The 21,667-nt window shown below is 38.7% G+C and overlaps 1 protein-coding gene across 6 annotated transcripts in view; it reads right to left on the bottom strand.

Moving 5' to 3' along the window:
* Window positions 1–21,667, bottom strand: part of LOC124432333 (protein tiptop) — a 147,123-nt gene that overhangs the window by 60,304 nt on the left and 65,152 nt on the right. For 3 of the 6 annotated variants that reach the window (XM_046981231.1, XM_046981235.1, XM_046981232.1), the window contains one exon: window positions 3,918–4,081. The exons of the other annotated variants lie outside the window; for them this stretch is intronic. The gene's annotated coding sequence lies outside the window, so the exon portion shown is untranslated. The remainder of the gene's footprint in view (window positions 1–3,917; window positions 4,082–21,667) is intronic. 6 annotated transcript variants of the gene reach the window in all.

Here is a 21,667-nt window from a genome sequence, read left to right as displayed (position 1 = left end):
AAGCAAGAAGATACAAGCGACGTTGGGCATGGAAGCTCGACTGGAAGCCCCTTTAATACTTGCCCCGATAGCGAAGTGTTTCGAGTAATTGGGAAGTAAAACAGCCTTCCGACATGCAGCCAGTCTAGTCTCTTTCTCTCTTTATCTCTTGCTTGCTCTTTACCCTTACCTTTACCATCTCTCCTTCTCGTCATTTCGTTCTCTTCCTTTCTTCCTCGCGAGACTGCCAAGGAGAAAGGTTCTTTCTCTGAGTTTCCTTCCAAGAGGCAATATAATAGTAACAGAGGAAGAAGGAAAAAGAGATGGGAGAAACGTTAATTAAAGAAGCCGAACCCCGAAGTTTTTGGGTTTCCCGATGTAACGGAGGATCAAGTTCCTGAAAGATTCTTTTTACATGATTTTCGAAAAAAAAAGAAAAAAAAAAGGTAACATCTTTTTAACAAATTTTTTCAGATGTATTTTATGTAGATCGCTCAAATTACGTTAAGAATTAAAGCGTATGATATTTTTTAAACGTTTCCTTTTAATCTTTTCTACAATGAGGAAGAGTGGAAAAGAAATAAAGAGAGAGAGAGAGAGAGAGAGAAAAAAAGATGTATAAAAAGAAAGAAAGAAAGAGAGAAAGAGAGAGAAAAACGAAGAGGCGCCAACGTGTCGGCTAATTGCGACTAATGCGCAACGAAACCTTGATTCGAACTCGAACTCGAGAATTACTATGATCGTTTCTTTAGAATGGAATTACCCGATGAGTGGTGCTAATAACACACGTATGAGTAAGAGAGAGAGAGAGGGAGAGGGAGGGAGGGAGGGAAGGAGAACGAAAGCAAGAATGAGAATGATAGAGGAGTTGGAACGAGGAATAGGAGAAAGTAGAATAGTAGGAGGAGAAGGAAGAAGGATTCGAGTCGGGATTCAAGTGATTGTAGAGTCTCGCGGTTAGGGTATGTCCTAATCGTCGCAGATGTGAGTTGGGATAAGGCTACCCTCTCGACCTTATTATTACCAATTGGCTCCGCTATGAGCACGTGTCCATTACGCGGACGATTATTTGACTGGTAGGTGGTGGCCATGGCGAGAGCCTCGGGGAGAGAGGTCAGTAAAGGCGAAGAAATCGAGCTGGTAGAAGGAAGGAAGAGGAACGTGAGGGAAGAGGATAGCAAAAGAAAGAACGAGAGAGTAAGAGAGAGACAGAGAGAGAGAGAGAGAGAGAGAGAGAGAGAGAGAGAGAGAGAGAGAGAGATAGAGACAGGAGCAAGGTAAGTAGGTATAAAGGAGTCTGACTGGACGCGAACGTATACGCGCGCGTTCAATACGCGGCCCTCGAGCACAGCTGTCACTGACATCGCCGCAATTCGAAACTGACCACGACAGCTAACCTCGGTACCGGCGGACCACAACGGCGGAAACTTATACCCGCCTTCCGATTGATCCGTCCCGGCCACTCACCATACGCCGAGGGGGACGGATTAGTCGGCCGATGCCAGACTTACCCTGCCGAGGATCAACGAAACGAAAATCAACTACGAGAAGTGGCCAAGCACCTTCGAGAACCTCTTCGAATTAACTTCGCCCAGTCTGATATTCGAGAGAGTGTGAGAGAGAGGGAGAGAGAGAGAGAGAGAGGGAGGAAAGGAGGGAGAAGGATTCCTCCTTTTGTTTTCTCGAGGGTTACGGGAAAATGAGAAGAAAATTGGACCTCCTTCATTCTTTCTTTTTAAACGGGGACATGGAACAGGAAAGAGGGAAGCAGTTATCCTGTATATTAATAAATATCCTTCCTCTTCGATACTTCATTATATCTTTCAACGATCGTTAAAAATTAATCAGATCTACTAAAATCAACGATGTTACAAATGTATACGTGACCGACATTTCTTAATTCAGTAAAAGTAACGTAAACAAAAATTCAGATATTTCTGATAATTCATAGATGTCGAAATTACGGTTGATTAAATTGGAATGATCGGATTTCTTTATTTAAATGTTAGAAGTCAATAGAATAAAATCAGATTAACCGATGAAGATTGTGATAGATAGGTTACCATACGTATCTCTCTCTTTCTCTCTTTCCCTCTCTCTCTCTCTCTTTGTCTCGATGATCGTGAAGATCTCAACTCCATTATCTCGTGTTTCAACTTCGATCGCGATACCTATCCCGGCCTAGTTTCCAAAGTTCTACTCGATGGGGCTTACAAAGAATCAGCAGGTAGGCGACGTCTTTTCGTTTTAACGAAAGGTGAACATTAAGGCCAAGGTACCAGGAGTTGAAAGACTCGGAAAGGGAAATCGATCGGTGGTAAGAATGAATCCCGTAGGTTCAGAATTAGGAAGCATAACGCAACGTAGTTGCCGGCGATTCAGTAGATCCGACTTCTTAATAGGAGGACGCCAAATAAGAGGATTCGGGAAGAGCAAAGTCATCGTCGGTCTCTCATCGTCGAGGGAAGAAAGTCGAAGCCAGGGGGGGAGATGAGGGGAGGGACGAGGAAGGGCGAAAGAAGGGCAAGGGTCCTTCTTCCTTGCTGAACGCATCGAGGAGGAAGGTGAAAGGAAGCTGGGTAATAAGAACGAGTGCGATAATGGCGTAGCCAACACAAAACGACTTGGACGAGGGAAGAAGGGAAAAGAGAAGGGAAAAAGGAAAGTCCAAGGGAGGAAGTTGAGGGGGCGGGGAAAGACCGTCGGTCAATCCTTCGTTCACGAGAAAGAGAGAGAGAGAGATGTGTATATATATACGTATATGTATGTGTGTGTGTGTGTGTGTGAGAGAGAGAAAGAGAAAGAGACAGAAAGCAACCAAAGGTGATTGATGGATCGTCAGTCATGGTGCAGCTATCAATCTCCCCTTTATTATTTATTATTCTTTCCGCGGTGGGTACTCCTCTTCGAATACTCTCTCGTTTCGGCCTTCGGCGAAGTCTAAAAGGCTGGCGGTGACGAAGCAACGGCTCAGGTATTAAGGCCTCGTATATAGGGTGACGCGTTACGTTCGTTCTGCGAAAAGTGCTTGAGGAGAAAGAATGACTGACCGGAGAAACGAAGCGACAGCAGAATCTATTGATCGTTAAAAAAACTTTTCCTCTATTTTTCGACATATGTATGTCTCTCTGCCTTTGCGTGTATATGTGTATAAATGTACGTACGTATATATATACGTATATATATATCTATGTATATATATATATATATATATGAATGAACAATTACGCGATTGGGAGATAACGAAACTTTTCCCCCATGTGTTCATCAAGAAATTTTCCTTGATTGCTGTACAACGAAAAATCGAAAAAGTCGACACTCTGACTATTTAGCCGCCTAACGAAAATCATAGCGTCACGTTTCGTTCTCGGATACGACAAAGGAACGCATGGTTGGCGCACATCGACGATCCTATTCTTCGTAACTACATTGAACGCGCGTACCGACCAAACGACCAAACGAACGAACGAACGAACGAGAGAGCGAGCGAGCGAGCGAGCGAGCGAACCATCCACTCGCCCCTGCTGCGTCACGAAACAAATGCGCGTTCGGCCAATCATCGTCGAACCGACAATGACGATGACGAAGTGGAGGATGACTCTTTGCAGCTGTCAATCCTCGAGAATCGCGGGTACGTCACGACCCTGGCTGATCTTCGAACCGTCAGAGCCAGAACGAGAATTTTCTCTCTCTCTCTCTCTCTCTCTCTCTCTCTCTCTCTCTCTCTCTTTCTCTATCACCGACGAATCATCGCTCGTAAATCGATAATGTTTCCTTCACTATGCGTCAAATTTCCGACAAGGTTTTACGATGAGAAACTTTTTGAAAATTTATTATCGTCTCGAAGAAACGAATGTATAACCCATTACAGAGTTTAACAGAACGTACATAGTTCTTCTTTCCTCGTAACTCCAAACAAAAAGAATTTATCGACTTGCCTTTAGAATCGAAGTCGGATGAAACCACCACTCCCCGTCCCTCTCTTTCTCAAAGACGTCAAGTAAATACATAATTACTATAGTTATACGAGAAGAAGACACTCTTGAGAGACTGGCCGTTGAAGAGGAGCAACTTCGTCCTTCGGACAATATTACGAAGAGTCCTAAACAGAAATTGCACGTGCATCATTTATCTCGTAATACGACAAAAGAAAAAGGAACGACTCTAACCCACCCATTCGCATTCGTATCGCATTCATTCAATTGCGAATAAACGAGAAATTCATTAGTTTCTAATTGAACCCTTCTTGCCTTTCTAATTCAACCTTTCCAATCGGGTAACAATCTTAACATTTGATTAATGATATTCTGAAAATATATCGGAAGCCATTGTCCATGTTAAAAGTAGAAAGAGAGAGAGAGAGAGAGAAAGAGAGAAAGAGGGAGGGTGGGGGAGGGGGGAGGGGAGGGGGGCCATCCCGGCGTAATTAGAAAGTAATAATTTATGCGATGTCTAATTACTTAAAACGATGTTTAATCACTTTCTTTTCAAATCGGCATGGGAAAGAGAGAGAGAGAAAGAGAGAGAAAGAGAGAGAGAGAGAGAGAGAAAGAGAGAATAAAAAAAAATTAAACAAAACAAGAAAAGGAAGAGGAAAAAGAGAGACCGAGAGTGGTCGAGAGGAAATGGAAGAAAGAAATAAAGAGACAGAGAGAGAAAGAGAGAGAGAGAGAGAGAGAGAGAGAGAGAGGCAGTAAAACGTTCTTGACCTTCCGTTGATGAGATGCCCTCGTTATCTTTTATTGCAAAGTCACACTCCGGTGATTCATTCGCGACCAAGATCGATCGTATCTCTACCGTTTTCTACCCTCTATTCTTCCCCTCACTCTCCCTCTCTCTCTCTCTCTCTCTCTCTCTCTCTCCCTGTCTCTGTCTAGCCCATTGAGTCGCTTTCGAAGATACTCCCGCGGTGCAAAAACAAACGACAGAGAGTTTAGCATGATGTCGATCAACAACAAAAAAAATTACTTCCCCAATGATCCTTCGAATGAGTTCGTTATATGCGTTTAATTACTCTTTCGCGCGGATATGTTGTCTCTCTTCTTTCGTCTTGTTATTTTGGTCGCTTGGAATAGAAAAAAAAAAGGAAACAAAAAAAATGGGAAAGGACGAGGCTATTACACAAAATGAAAATATATTTTCGACGAGTGGCATTACGTTTAGTATTACGTCAAACGAAACTGATTTTAGGATTAAAGAGAATTGTTATGAAAGAAACACGTTACGAGGACAATTTCTCAATTTGCTATAAGTAGCTGCTGATACTTATATTATTGTCAGATATCCTTCGTTTCGTAAAATCGAAATCAATGATGGCTCTTGTTGTAAACGCGGCCATTGTATTTTGTCGTGGAATCGTGATAAGGTAGGGATGGGATAAGGTGGGTGGGGGAAGACAGTAGGAGCAAGAGCAGAAGGAGGAAAGGTGGTACTCGAGGAGCATCGAGAAGTAACGGGGGAAGGAAAAGTCGGCAGCTTAGGCGTTTTAAGTTTCTACAGGCATTTGAGAAGACATCGAGCAACTCGATCTCTCAAGCCGGACGCCGGAGATACCTGCACTTGAGCCTCTTAGAGACATTTTTTGGAGAGTTTTAAACGGGTCACCTATCCAACCTAGAAGAGAGGAGGAACTCCGACAAAAATCGAAACTCGCTTACCGTCGATGATCAAGAAGAGAGAAAGCATTTAGTTATTATTTTTCGGGCCCAGATATTAAACATCGACCCGAAGAAAACGGATCGGCTTATCACAGTGATATTCGAATAAGTTTGCCTATCGAAGTCATCCTTTCGTAAATTCAAAATGACTATTTTAAAATGACGATATCCAATATTTTCCTTAATACGTACATACCGTTAATTATACTAACAACCGTATCATATTCCCTTATATATATATATACAAGCCACAAATCAATCGTCAATGTAACCTGTAAACTCGTATCATAATAATAAACTTCTCTATTACATCTTGTAACGTAAAATAAACTATTACCATAAATTGATGTATAAATATGACCGATCTCTTAACATTTCTATTTCTCACACGAAGTAGGTAAGTATGTATCTATCTATCTATCTATCTATTTATCGAAACGATAATAACTAATGTATGTATATACCTACGTCTATATATTAAAAATCATCGAATCGTATACGTACATATATCTATATGTATTTAAATACATATCTATGTATGTGTACGCGTAACTACAACGTAAATATATATACATATGTACGATCATTCTCTCACGCTGACTCGTTCGTGAAAAAAAAATTCTTAACACGCTTCGACTTATGAAATCTCTAGCGATCACGTACCTAAGTATCTGCAAGATTACAAGAAATTTTTTTTTTTTTTAGAATCGACAAGGTCTTCCCAGTCAAGAGAGAGAGAGAAAGAGAGAGAGAGAGAACACCTTCGATCGTAATTTTCGCTCGATGGCAGTCACGCTTTTTGCCGAAGATACGAAAGACCCAGAGGCATGAACGAGCAAAGTACAAGCTTCTTTGACGTCCGGTTGACGGAAAAATATGTTCTTTTCAATACGCCATACGTATATTTCGCATAGCAAAATAAGAAACCGTTCATGTTGATCCCGAAGAAATGTCTGTTTTACCATGGTCATTAATGTTTTAATTAGCATAGATATAGAATAAGAAAGAGAAAGAAAGAAAGAAAGAAAGAGAAAAAGAGAAAGAAAGAGAAAGAGAGAGAGAGAGAGCACGTGTTTTGTACACAAATAGATTAGAATTTGCGTGGATTGAGATAGGTTAAGAATACGAGCTCTCTTCCGCGAACACATTTTACTTGCAAAGCGATGGACGGACAAGCCAACCGATCTTTAAAGGCTTCCGTTGATTCCATTCATATTTTAAGTGATGGTGTTTATGAACGAACGCGCTACACGTATTACGTAACCCATCGAGAACACTTAGTCTTTTTATATCCCACCACGTCGCGTCGTAATGAGATAAAGAACCTACTTATTATAATATTTATTTTATCTTTAATTATTTAGATTATTTTATATATATATATATATATATGTGTTAAAAAAAAAGTTTTTTTTTTTATAAAAATGACAAATCTCTTTCTCGACCAAACCCACGTTAATGATAATTTTCCCGACGTTTCGCGGCATTATTTATCTGGGAAGCTAATTATTCCAAGAACGTTCTAAGAATTCATTCGATTCGTCTCAAGATCTTTTGTCCAGATTTCATCGTGAGAGACCGGTTTCCACTTCGCTCTCTCTCTCTCTCTCTCTCTCTCTCCTCTCTTGCCTAACGAAACTCCCTTCCTCGCATTTCATCGTTAATAAAAGCTATATCACGCGAAAATTATGGCGCGCGACGAGCGGTCAACGTACGAAAGTAATGCGAAAATAAATGAATTAACTAGTGCGCTGTCACAAAAGTTTATCGATTATGGCAACTTAATGAAAAGATAATTATCTTGACGTATTCCTTTCGAATTTTTTTCGTATTTTTTATTTTCGGCCCTATTTAGAATCCACTAAAAAAAAAAAAAAGAAACCAAGAAAAAAGAAATAATCAAAAAAAAAAAAGAAAAGAAAGAAAGAAAGAAACGATCGAGTTTAAAAGATTTTCAAATAGCCTACCGTACCACGATGCGCATTCACAGAAAATGTCAACAGGTGGCCGTACGTTCGACAATCTAGTCTTTCTTAAGTTAAACCACGTTTGCGGAATGCTAATTCTTCGATTGTTCCGTATCATTCGAGAATTGCTAAACGAAAACATTCGAAACTTATACTAACTATTTCTATTTCGTCATTGAGGTATTGTCCTATTTATTTGATTCAATATTTTTAATATCGTTTGGTCAGTATTTCAAACAAATGGTCAATATTTATAACAACGTATCAAATAAAATCATAACGATAATAGAGATGCCAGATAATAGAGATAATAGAGAATTGATCATTATCGATTATTCGACCATTTATTATACAAAATACTTACCGTCAATTAATTAAATACTTACCAAAATAAATAAATGCATTTGCTTGAAGATTAACGATTTTTCTTTCTATTTTATTTGCTCACCGAGCAAACTATTTTGTAATTCATAAAAATATCCATATAGGGTCAATTCGATCAATCTAACGTTACCTTTCTTTCTTTTTTTTTTTTTTTTTCTTTGGAATCACATTATTAATGAAGTCTGCAAACCTGTAAGAGAAAGAAGGAAAGACAGAGAGAGAGAGAGAGAGAGAGAGAGAGAGAAACAAGGACGGTGATCGCGTCGTTGAAATCGTTACCGATCGACTTTCGAACGATTCAAGATGGAAGAATAGGTTGCACGTATTATACGAATACAGTTATATTAATGAGAAATGTCACTTCGTGCTTGCAGATTGTGGATCGCTTCGACGATAGCACCACTTTTCTTTTTATATATTTTTTTCCTTCCCCCTCATTATTGATGCATCCTGCAATTCCTCCGGTTCAATTTTACGAATCGCGACCGACTTTTTCTCTTCTTTTTTCTTTTTTTTTTTTTTCTTTTTTTTTCTTTTTTTTCTTCCCCCTTTCCTTTTTATCCTAACGGAAAAACATAATTCGCATTTAATAAGAGGAAGTACTTACAATTAGTTATCGGAATTCGAAAGGAACATTAATTATCAATAATTGACTGATCCATTCATTAACGGGGTTTCTATATTCTACTTTTGTGTAAATAAAGATTTTATATGCCGATACTTTCATACATTGATATTTAATCGGAGGAAACGTTAAGATAGGAAACGAAAACTTCTAAAGAAATTATGATGCCACGAAGTTTGGTATAGATCGGATACATACCAATGATCGTTTTCGTGAATCAAGAATGTGAATGGATGAAAAACGTTTGATCGTTTCCTTTCTCGAAAGCCGGGAAAGGCATCGTCGCGAACGACATTTATTGATAGTCCCCTTGCTTACGGATAAACTCGAAATTATGACGATCCGTGACGATCGTATCTGAGCGTCGATGCGTGGAAGCGGGTTAATTGGAATCGTACGTTCGCGAAGACGACCTAATGGAAGCGAGAAACGAAAAGCAAGAAAGAGAGAGAGAGAAGAGAGAGAGAGAGAGAGAGAGAGAGAGAGAGTAAGCAAACCGCAAAAGCAAAGCGCATACACGTCAAAAGAGTCGCCAGTGACTCTTCGACGGCGATCGATAAAATTATGACGAATGGCACATCGTGACGAGGCCTTAAGACGTCAGCGGGGTCTCTCACCGGGAAATTGGGTTACACGGCCGATGAGCCGATCGTAGAGCCATGGAACGATTATCGATCGCGCCGTCCTTCGATGCCCACTCTCGACTCGAGAAGAAGAGCTAAGAAGAAACTAAGAGGAGCAAGAGAAGGAAGATTTTTCATTTCTTCCTTCTTCTTTTATTTCTTGTTTCTGTTTTCTTTTTTGTTTTTCTCTTCTTTTTTTTGTGTTTTAAATTTAATTCTTCGTACTTTAAAATTGATTTTTGTCTTTAACAAAAAGAAAAAAGAAGGAAAAGAGAAAAATGAAAGTTGATCAGAAAATCTCTACAAGAAATTTTATATCGTTAAAGAAATCGTCTTTGTTATAAATAGACGACGTTATATTATTCGATCGACATGAACATGAAATCAAGTTGAATTAGTGTCAATAATAATGTCGTACGAAGCGCGGAGACGTTTGTGGCGCAAGAGAGTGATCGCATGCAAATCGTAAACGTTCAGACGTTGAACCGTCCTTGGACGATAGAAAAAGAAGTCTCGATCGTACGGTCAGAAATATATCAACGAAAGAATAGAAAGAAGCTTCGGTGAAAATTGAAATTCATCGATAAACAAGGTCGTAACACTTAGGTGACAATAGCATACGTACTTAGCAATACATGAACGTTTTTATATCGTTCAATCGACCCTAATAAAATCGAATAGAATTTTTTTTTGCGGTGGGTAGATTGGTTATATGTTCGGTGAGAAGAGAGAGAGAGAGAGAGAGAGAGAGGATGGGCGGGAGAGGGAGGGAGAGAAGGGAAGAGAAGGGGTAGGGATTATCGTTTTCTTGAGATTATACGCTAATATCGCTCGACGAATACGTCACTGTCCGCGTCGAGGCAAACGATAACGTCGAGGACTAGTACTTGGAGGAATAGGAGGAGGTCGAAGACCGCCACGAAACACAGAACGTTCAACGATCGATCGATCCTGGCTGCCATCAATCAAGCTTGTCAAAAATAATCGATCGACTTGACAATTCGAAGGCGACTCGCCACTGCTTACGAACGAACCAGAGCAAACGTCAGACTGACCGATCGATCGATCAGGCCGACCGACCGACCGACCGACCGTTCGCTCGCTCGCTCGCTCGGTCTTTTAAAATAGCCGAAGACACGACCCTTATATGCACTTATTCTTAGAGCTGCACTTCTTTATTGCATATCATTGGATTATGTTCTTATTACGTACATTTTATATCTCTTTTCTAGCACGAATAACCCATCTTCTATCTATCTACATAAGAAAGTCTTACAAGTAAATTTATATCCGAATATATCGTTTCTTCTTCAATAAAAACTTACCTATGTCTGTCTATGTGTGTATGAATGTATATATGTATCTATGTATATGTTTGTACGATCGATGAATTATGTTTCTAGTTTTGCGAGTCCTACAAGATAACGTATCTATGTGCACTGAATCCTTGGCGAAAAAAAAAAGGGGGAAAAAAAACAAAGCATCTCTAGGTAGGAGATCATGATTTATTAATAAGTATAAAACGAACGACGTCAATCTAAGCGCGATCAATAATGCGCGATAGAGAAGCAATTAATCTGACGTTCGTCCGTCATTGTCTTTCGAGAACGTTACGCACGTGATGGCTTTATGTTGATTACGCAATCCGTACGAGCGAACTTGACGTTTTGTTTTTCTTTTCTTTATTCTTTTTTCCTTTTTTTTCTTTTTTTTTTTATTCTTCTATATCTTGCTTATGCGATACAAGAAGAATTCGTAATATTATACACGAATCTAAATCGTATATACGTACGTACATATCTATTATTTTATAATTAAAACGAATGTATTTTATCTTGAAATAAAAGAAATTCTAATGGAGATGATAATAAGCAGGTTGAAAATTTCATCCCAGAAATCGTCGGCTTCTCGTCGGTTTCTTCCCACGCAATAAAGACAGAGAGAAAGAAAAGAGAGAAATAGAGAGAGAGAGAGAGAGAGAGAGAGAGAGAGAGAGAGAGAGAAAGAGACAAGGTGGTAACGTGATTCACTGATTTACACGCGACTTCGGTACCGTTACATGCGTGTGCCCACACGCATGTAATAGAGTTACACCACGCGCTCTTTTAATCATCCCGCTGGAGCACGCTCAGTCTCGTTGCAAAAAAAAAAGAGAGAAAATAAAAAAGGAAGAAAAAGAAGGGAAAAAAGAGAGAAAGAAAAAGAAAGAAAAAAGAGGAGAAGAAGAAGAACAAGAAAGAGAGAGAGAGAGAGAGAGAGAAAGGTTGCATTGTATCCGTGACCTGTCTGCATGTGAATGTACGTGCCAGCACGAGGAAGGAGGAATTAACTATTATTCCATCTTTCTCTCGTTCTCCCTATCTCTATCTCTTTTTCTCCACATCTCGTAGATCCTTCTGGATTCTCTTTGAAACGAGCGAACCTGAACGGATGGATTGATGGACGTTTATTATCATTCCCATGGATGAATATCCCCCGCAGGCTCCGGTGGACCGTGTCACGTTGAATCTCGAGTCTCCTGTCTTCGTATCGCATTATCAGATCTTCTTTATCAAAATTTTCCGAAAGAAAGGCGAATAAAAACGATTTTAAACGAGGACGAGATCGAATTAGTTGGATTAGTTTTGTCGTTATTGCGCAAGAACGATATAGAGGGAGAGAAAGGTTGGAAATAGAAGAAGAAGAAGAAGAAGAAGAAGAAGAAGAAGAAGAAGAAGAAGAAGAAGAAGAAGAAGAAGAAGAAGAAGAAAAAGAATAATGAAGATAAGAAAAGAAAAGAATAGAAAAAAAAGAGGAAAAAAATCAAATAAAAAAGAAAAAAAAAGAGAGAGAAAAGATAAAAAGAAAGACAAACAGAGATCGGTGTATGCGTGGTCGGACAATGCGTAGCAAGCGAATATGCAATGCCGATGACGTAATGGCCACGATTATTAACTGTTATCATGGTGCATCGTACGCGCATAGGCGTATGACGATATTACGTACACACATACGTACATACATATATACATACATACGTACATACATACATACATACATACATATATATATATATATATATATATATCGTGTATCAAACCTACACGTGTATCAAACGCGAGTAACGAAGAGAAAGATAAAGGAGAAATAGGGAGGGTGGGAGTTCGTCCTTCGTTGCAACGCTTAGGGCTTCGCACTTCCGGTCATGTGGAATCCGGAAACGGACTGTCGTCCATGGTGATTCATCGCCAGATCGTGCTTAGAAAAAAAAAATATATATATATATAGAGAGAGAGAGAGAGAAAGAAAGAGAGAGAGAGTTTCACGTGAAAGATACTACGAGTTTTGTTTATCGAGGAGATTGGATCGTTGACGGATAAGCTATTGTTTCATTCATTACAGTACCTACATCTAATTTTATTGTTTTAAGAAAGATCGATAAACCTGTCGATAATAGTCTCTGTTATTTGTTTTCCTGTTTTTCTTTTCTTTCTTGTTTATGTATTTATTTTCTTTTCGTTTTTTCTTTGTTTTTTTTTTCTAAATGATGACTTTTGAGACGGTATCGATCGTTCTCAAGTGGGAAAATGGGAGATGCATAATTGCACGAGAAACAAATCTTCTTTTCCTCTCTCTCTTTCTCTCTCTCTCTCTCTCTCTCTATCTATCTATCTATCTATCTATCTGCGTAAAATAACCGAGAAACAAGGGTTTAATTTGATTGAACGGAACACGCGATCGCTTTAATAGTTGAAGGATTGGAAGGAATAGGAGGGAGAAAGATAGAGAGATAAATAAAGAGAGAGAGAGAGAGAGAGAGAGAGAGAGAGAGAGAGAATAAGAAAAAGTGATTCCGTTTTGAAAGAGAATGTATCAACGTCGATAACACGTGTTTGTCGTTCTTCTTGATAACGATGATACGGTTTTAATGCAAGCGGTACATCGTGTCTACGTAAATGCCGTTTGATTTGGAACGTCGACTCGAATTAAAGAAAAGTACAAGCTGCATAGGCGTTCATATGGTTCAAGAATGATTTATAGAGAGAGAGAAAGAGAAAGAGAGAGAGAGAGAAGATTCAGTGCGGCCGACCAACAACGCGTTCGCAATTCTTCCAACGGAATGCCGTGTCGCGTGAATTCTGGACTGTATGTTCATACGAGAGTGCCGTGATGCATCAGTGATCTAACGGGTGACTCATCGAGAAATGGTTTTTTTCATTTCTTTCGCTGTTCTTCCACACTCCTTTTCTGACTTTACTAGAGCGCTCTCACTTTCTTTAGCAGTCTCGCGTATTTCTTTCTTCTTCTTTTTTTTTCTTTTTTTTTTTTTTTTCTTCATTTCTCGACCGAACGACGAGGTTTATCGTTTATCGTAAGACGACGCGCAAAGTACCTCGTTCCTTTGTTTGACTTTCCTCAAATTACCCTTTGTATATATGATGACTTTTAACAGTGAATTAAAAGTTAACCGTCTACAAAGCCCGCGCATTACTTGTTCCTGTTAAGTCGTTACTCCTTCGTTCGTTCGTTCATTCGTTTATACATATATATATATATATATATATATATATATATATATATATATATATATACACGTAGATACATAAATATCTACATATTATGTCGCGAGAACGAGTGAAGCGTTACTCGCGAAAAGTTTCGATCATTTCAATCTTAATTCGCCGATTAAAAGTTTTATTGAATTTTTTTTTCTTTCTTTTCTTTTCTTTTTTTTTTATATCATTACAATATTACATTTTTATATCATTAGTCCTTGCGCACGGTAATCGATCAAGGAAAATATGTACAAGTTAGATGACGTCTCGTTAACGCTGATGCAAGCGGATTAGCGTATGCGCAATCTTTTCGACTCAGTGACTTCCGATATCAATCGCATTTCTAAGCATCGTGTCGTATTAATATACGATGAGCGTTACCTACGTACGGCGCATGCCGTACGAACTACCGACGGAAAATCAATGAACTTCTTAATGTCACCGAAGCGTTTCCTCGTACCGGAAAACTCAATTTCGCGAGAAAACCGACTGCACGGTTCGACGCCGCTACCTACTACGACCTATATTTCCAAGTGCGTCAGTCGCGTCACCGTTTTCCTTTCTTCGAATGACTTTTTATCTGTCGATCAAAATTACTCGATTGAGATATATAAAAGATGTCATTCTTACCGAATACATAAGTACTTATTTACCTACTTATTTACATCTATTTTATATATCCGATACTAAAAGTACCTTTCAATAAATCTTTTGTCATTAACGTTCAGTGATAAATATATATATATATATATATATATATATATATATATATATATATATATGATTCTGTATATATGGACATAGATATATTACTCGTAAATGAATTAATCGATAAATTTAATGTTTATTTGATATATTAATAAATTAATTTACAAAATATTTCATCAATTGTATGTATGTCATGTTCGTAAGATACGTACGATAAGTATGTACGTACGTACTTTCGTACGAAAGAACGAAAGTTGGTGATTTGACAGTGACAAGGAGGGAGCAGAAAGGGGGAACTGGAAATTGGTCGACATCTTGTGCGACATATAATTTAATGTTAATTAATTAATAAGACCAGTCCGTTAACTTGGCGACTTGCGTACTACTCTCGTTCTCTCTCTCTCTCTCTCTCTCTCTATCTATCTATCTTTTTCTCTTGAAACGATCCAAGTAATTCGCTATTAGCCATGTTACCGTGTTCAAACATGTATTCGCCATCCTTCCTCATTAAACGTTATCGATAAGTTTTCATCCAGAGTATCTAGTGGAATCTGTAATCGGAGATAGAGGTAACGAAGTGTTCCTCTGTTAATTATCGCAACATTAGCGTGTTAGTCCGTCGTTCACGTTTCTTCTGTTCTCTTTTCGATATTAATTGCGACCGAAATTTTTGTGATTAAAAACATAGAAAAAATAGAAATAAAAAAACGAAAAAAGAAAAAAAAACAGAAAAAAAAGAAAGAAAAAAGAAACCACGAATATCTTTTCATTAATCGAAATTAAATGGTCCGTAAGATTAGTGTAAAAAAAGGAGGAGGAAAAAATAAAACAGAAAAAGAATATTTATGACGACGATCCAATCGATTATAATGATCAATATATAACAGCACGAAATTTATGTTAAACGTCATCCACATACTATTATTATTTATATCTTAAAATAACAAGATGAGAGAATATGTACTGTATGGATTTTCTCGAAGTAACGCGCGAATTTATGATGCTAGGCCCTCTCTCTTCCTCTCTCTCTCTCTTTATTACACACATGCACATATACACACACACATACACACATTTTCTATCTCTCTCTTGATCGATGTGGCGTCCAAAGAGCCGCGTCGAAAGGTCGTATCGAAACGAGCCCCTTTTCGTACCACGAAGCATCGATTTCTCGCGAATAAGAAACTCACGAATCGTCAGTTACCACAAGGACGTTTACAACAAGAACGAATACTCGTTTTCCAAGCACGCAGCTTCCAAGCAAGACCATGGGGGTCCTCCTATCCCTTCCTCCTCCTCTACTCCCACATCAAAATAGTTTATTTTACGTTGATTCCCTTGACAGAAATAGAAACTACATTGGAATGTTCGACGTATTATATATCCATGAATTATAAAATCTTCACGAATGTGTTTTATATGCGACGTACATTGAAAATACGATCGTATATGTTAGATCCTGCCGCGGGAGAATTCGTAAACAGTCTGAAAAATCGAAACGACGTTACTTTTCTTTCTCATTCTTTTTCTTTTTTTTTGTTTTTTTGTTTTTTTCTCTTCTTTCTTTCTTTTCTTTTCTTTTTTTCATTTTGAAAGTTTAAACGTTTTAAGAAAGGTAAAGAAGGATACGACGACGGCAACGACGACGACGACGACGACAACGACGATGACGAGGACGACGACGACGATGATGAGGACGACGACGACATTGATGATAACAAGTGTGCGTTATTTTTATCTTTCTGAGAAACTCCCTAGAAATAATAATGAATCCCTCTCTCTTTCCCTCTCGCTCTTTTTCTCTTTGTCGATGATGTCTATTCCTCTGGGTGAGAAAAAAAAAAAAAGAAAAAAAGGAAAAAGAAAAAAAATTTTTTTTTTCGGCAGTCTCGCCTCGTTCAACGGCGAACGAACGTCGAGTTAGTGTCGTGACGGTGTTGATATCGATGATAAACGACGAAATGCAGAGGTTTTCGTTTGTTCGTTGACGAGAACGATGGTTTACAACGAACGTATCGTCGTGGTCAAGCTCGTTATCGATAATTAAAAATTGTCAAACGCACTTTGGTCGGCTCGGCACATCATAAACCGTGCAGAATCCGCTGGGAAGTAGCCCTGAGGGTCATTGTGGGAGAGAGGGGTATGGGATATGGGGAACGATAGAGAGAGAGAGAGAGAAAGAGAGAGAGAGAGAGAGAGAGAGAGAGAGAGAGAGACAAGGTAGATATACAGCGACGTCGCGATCATTAGCCAGTGTATTATTACTCGCTGTATATTAATTGATTTCGAAAATACAATTTTCTGTTCGAGCGATCAAAACCGTATACCCTCCACCAACTCTCCTCTCCTCGATAGGATACTCCTATCGATCCTCCTTCACCACCTCCATTACTTCCACCTCCACTTCCACCTCCACCTCCACCTCCTTCTCCGTGTACTCTCCTCTCTTGCATGGCTCAAACGTTATACCTCGTTCACCCCAGCGTATCAACATCATCAGCAGCTTTGTAGCATTTGCTTTTTTAGTTTCAAACCCTCAAATCATTCCGATAAAGAATATAATCAATGAAATAAAAGATAGAGAGAGAGAGAGAGAGAGAGAGAGAGAGAGAGAGAGAGAGAGAGAGATAGGAGGAGAAAGAGGGAGAAAGAGGAATCGACGAACGTTCTTCTTGAATCTTTCAAAGTGTAACTTTACTCATACGGAAAGACTGCGCACTTAATTATGCTCTTCTCTGTGACAGGAAGTATTAATCAAAAAAGAAAAAAAAAAAAAGGAAATACAAAGGATGGGAAAAAAAGTAAAAATAAAAAAGATATGATTATAGAGTGACGACGACAACAGGGAAAAGACAATGCTAGAGAAAATGTAAATGGGAGGAGGAGGATGGTCGTGCAGATTGATTAATTAAATTCGAATTAAATCGAATCGATCTGGTCGATCGCATTGGCTCGAATCGGTTCTTTCCGATTGGCGGGAAACAAAAGGAGAGGAACTAGTCGCGTAAAGCTAAAATCATCCATTCCAGAGGATAGAGGTAAATACATACACACACACATACATACATACATACATACACACATACATACATACATGCATATATATATATATATATATATATATATATATATATATATATGTTACGTATACGCATTAATGATCGAAAATCCAAAGAGGGCACGATAACCTTTCGCGGTTGTTCGTCGTCCACGGCACGCAATTGAGCTTGGACGCGAGCGGGCTCAATCGATGCGTGAAAATGGAAGTCGAGCGAAATGGAATCGCTCGCACAGAAAAAGCAAGAGCGTAGCTAGCACACCGCCGTTGCTGTTGCCGCTGGTCACGCCAAATTAACGCTATCACGCCGAGGCTAATATCTCTTTTCCTTTTTTTTCCTCTCTCCCACTCCAACTACCACTCTACTACCACCACTATCACTAACCCTCCCCTCCCTCCCGACCGTCTACCAGGTTTTCACCGAAACTAGCGTTTAGAGTTATAGATTTACTACGTTCCAGGTTCGCATAGTCATGAATACGTTTGTCTACGTACATACACATACATACGTATGTACGTATAATGAAACGTGTGTATGGAGCAAGGGAAAACAAGGACAAAACGAAACGATCTAGGCGGATAAACTCGTAATGTTTGTGATACGAGACACGTTAAAAAGCGCACCGCCGACCACTTTGTTGATTTGTTTATGAAAATAAAAGTGTTCTTATGATTTCTTTTTTTTTTTTTCTTCTTTTTTCGTAACAATCATTCTTTTTTCCTTTTAATCCAGATTCTTATCTAACTATTTCCTTCCTTATTATTACGAAGAGATTGGCTTATTTAAAAACAAAATAAATAAATGAAAAATAAAAAAAAAACAAAAAACAAAAGAATAACGCTTTAAACGAAATATATTCTTTGTTTTTTATCGCACTTTCGAATCGTGCCTATGGTTATTGCACGTACGTGTGAACGATCGAAATTGTCTGTCTATTAGAGCAAATAAATAATTTGGAACAACATTGTTTATATTACAGCCGTGACGTATGTATGCCTTCGTTAACATTATTAACAGGCCTAACCGAAGAGATTGTATACAAACGTAAAGGTATGTACATAAACATTTTGGTATGTATACGTACTTACACACATTGTCACAGCACGCATTCATGATCATAGAATCATTCATTAAAATTTACTTGTGTTTGTATGCACATACGTTGACAAATACACGGACTAGAGACATTTAGCAGGAAAAAGAGGAATAGAATGAGAGAGAGAGAGAGAGAGAATCATTGCGCGCCGTTTTACAGCCAACGGGCTCGTTCGTTTACCTCGGTAATAATCTCGTCTTTCTTCTTCGGACTCTTCGTGCCTTTCGACAGATAGACATCCATCGTTTACGAGATCTTTACGATCACGCAAAGATTTAAATGTACACGTAGCAGCATGTTCGCGTTCCGCCTTGTCTCTTTCTCTCTCTTTCTCTCTTTCTCATAGCATCGGCCCATCTATCCGTGTTATACGTCGTCCAAAGTTCAAACGAGGAATAAGGGGATTATTTTATGACTCAAACGAATCTCCACTTTGCCAACGATCTATTATACCCTATGCGTACGGTTTACGAGACTTTTTTTCTCGTTATTTCTTTTTCATTGGTATTGTAGAATACAAACGGTGGGATATCGTAGATTCTAACGTCTAATTTTGAATTTACGCACGATCACGTACGTGAGAGAGAGAGAGAGAGAGAGCGAGAGAGAAAGAGAGAGAAAGAGAGAGAGAGGAGAAAAAAAAGGAAAAAGAAAGATAACAAGAAGATGGACGTACGAACGAGCGCACAGAAGGGAAGGGGAGCGGAAGATTGACAGACAAAAAATAAGAGACAAAACAAAACGATAATTCATGCTGTCCGGTGTTAGATAACAACGATGAAAATTTGAGAATGTCGCCAATATACATATTTTACTTTTATCTTTTTTATTTTTTTTTTCTTTTTTTTTATTTTTTTTTTCCATATCGTTCGGCATACAATTAACGATATAACACTTTTGCTAATCTATATATGGCACTTATTATGGCATCGACAATCGGTACGCTTTTGTTACTTATATCATTCGTTGTTGTGTATCCACAGCATGAGCAAGCAAAACTTAATATTTTTTCCATAATTCATATACCCTCTCGGATAGCTCGATATTCAACATTTCATGTCTGTCAACGGCAAAGTCGGAGCAAAGGTACGGGTTTCGCCGTTGCGCGGCTTCGAGTTTACTCGCTACGAGAAAACACGGGATGGAAGACAGGGTGGACGAGAGAGACAGAGAATGACAGAGAGAGAGAGAGAGAGAGAGAGAGAGAGAGAGAGAGAGAAGTAAGAGGGGGGGGAGAAAGAGAGAGAGAGCCCCGAGGCCCGAGTATCGATCTCATACATAATTAAATACCAGCTCGGCAAAGCATCACAAAGAGAGCTTACTTCAGCTTTGATCTGCTGACAGACGGGGCCCGTCATCGCGGACTTCAATAGGCGGCACTGAATCGCGGGGGTGTGCTATTGACACGGGTAGGTAGGTACGTGTATTGGCGAGCTCTCGCGTGCACTTGCACGCGTGCGCTTGTTTACAGGCGAATGTTTCGCACGTTACAACATGCACACGACCGCATTAAGGCTTCCGATCTTGCGCGCGAGCACCTACATATAGGAAGATATATGTACATATATCTTCCTTTCTCTCTCTGTACCTTCTACCCTTCCTTTCCTATCTCTCTCTCTCTCTCTCTCTCTCTCTCTCTCTTTCTGTAATCTCCACCCCCTCCTACCTGTATAGGGAGACTCTTTTGCATTTCGAATTAGCCATCCGCGAGTCCCATGTAGGAAAGCACTAACGAACACGCTCGAGGGGCACTTCGATTCTAGAAAGAAGAAAAATGCTGATCAGCGTTTTCGCGTTTCCATGCTGGTCTATTTTTTTTTCTTCTTCTTCTTCTTCTTCTACTTCTTCTTTTCTCTTTTCTTTTCTTTTCGTTCTTTGTTTCTTTTACTTTTTCTCTTTTTATTTCGAAAAATCCTTTGTTTCTCCGAAATAAAAAGGGAAACAAATTTCTTACTCGTCTGTCGTCCCATCTATCGTCTTTTTACTCGTTTCAATTTTTTTCGTTTCTTTTTCTTTTTTCTTTCTTTTTTTTTTCTTCTTTTTTCTCTTTTTTCTTTTTTTGATTTATCCTTCTTCACCCGTTGACTACTTCAATACGAATAGGATTCGAATTTGTTCTCGAATTGTTTCGTGTAGGCACTCGTATATAATACGCGTGCTCGAAAAACGGCTTTTATCGCGCGCTCAATCGAATCTCATTATTCGTAAACTCGATTGCTACAAATCTGACAGTATATAGGAGAACTATATATGAAATATATGTATGTATATATGTATGCCAGTGTATATAATATGTTTGAAAACCAGTTGATTTATTATCGTAATGGTCTAATTAAAAATTTCTTTTTTCATTTTTTTCTTCCTCTCTTTTTTCTTTCTTTCTTTTTTTTTTCTTTTCCTTTTTTTTAAGCTAGTGAAGAACAAGTGAACAAGCCGTTAGAACAAGTGTTAATTGAATTTAATAGAATGTTGCAAAAGAAAGATGAAGAAAAAACGAAAAAGAAAAGAAAAAAGAAAAGGAAAATTGATTTTATGTCGCCATATTAAATCCATTAAACCAGGTAATTAAAATCAAGAACAACTTTTCGGTGTCATTATGTCCTTATTTTTTATATTATGTTTATGTTTAGTTTAGTACGAACAAGTTAATAAACAGATATCTATTTACTGAATTAGAGAGAGAGAGAGAGAGAGAGAGAGAGAGAGAGAGAGAGAGAGAGAAAGATCTTCCGAGTACCTTGATCTTCCTGCTTATCCTTCATCCCGTTTCAGGCAGTCCTCCGGAGGGCTCTGCCATGTAGACGTTTAGGCGACTTCAAAGACGAGAGATATCGTTCGTCTGTTACATCAAAAATCTTCTCCGAACGAGCTTTAACGAAAGCGCTAACAAATCTATTCGAAAGTTTCCACGAAATAAGATCCCCAAACGTCATTTCTTTTTACGTTAATTATACAAACGAAATTTCTTACAAAAGGTAGGAGTGATTAGGGAAGAGAGAAGAAAAAACGGAAACGAGTAAGAAATTTTCCTTCG

Source organism: Vespa crabro, chromosome 24 (genome assembly GCF_910589235.1).
Source record: "Vespa crabro chromosome 24, iyVesCrab1.2, whole genome shotgun sequence".
In the NCBI taxonomy this organism is placed as follows: Eukaryota; Metazoa; Arthropoda; class Insecta; order Hymenoptera; family Vespidae; genus Vespa; species Vespa crabro.
Note: the sequence above shows the minus strand (reverse complement) of the source record. Positions and strands in the feature narration are given on the sequence as shown.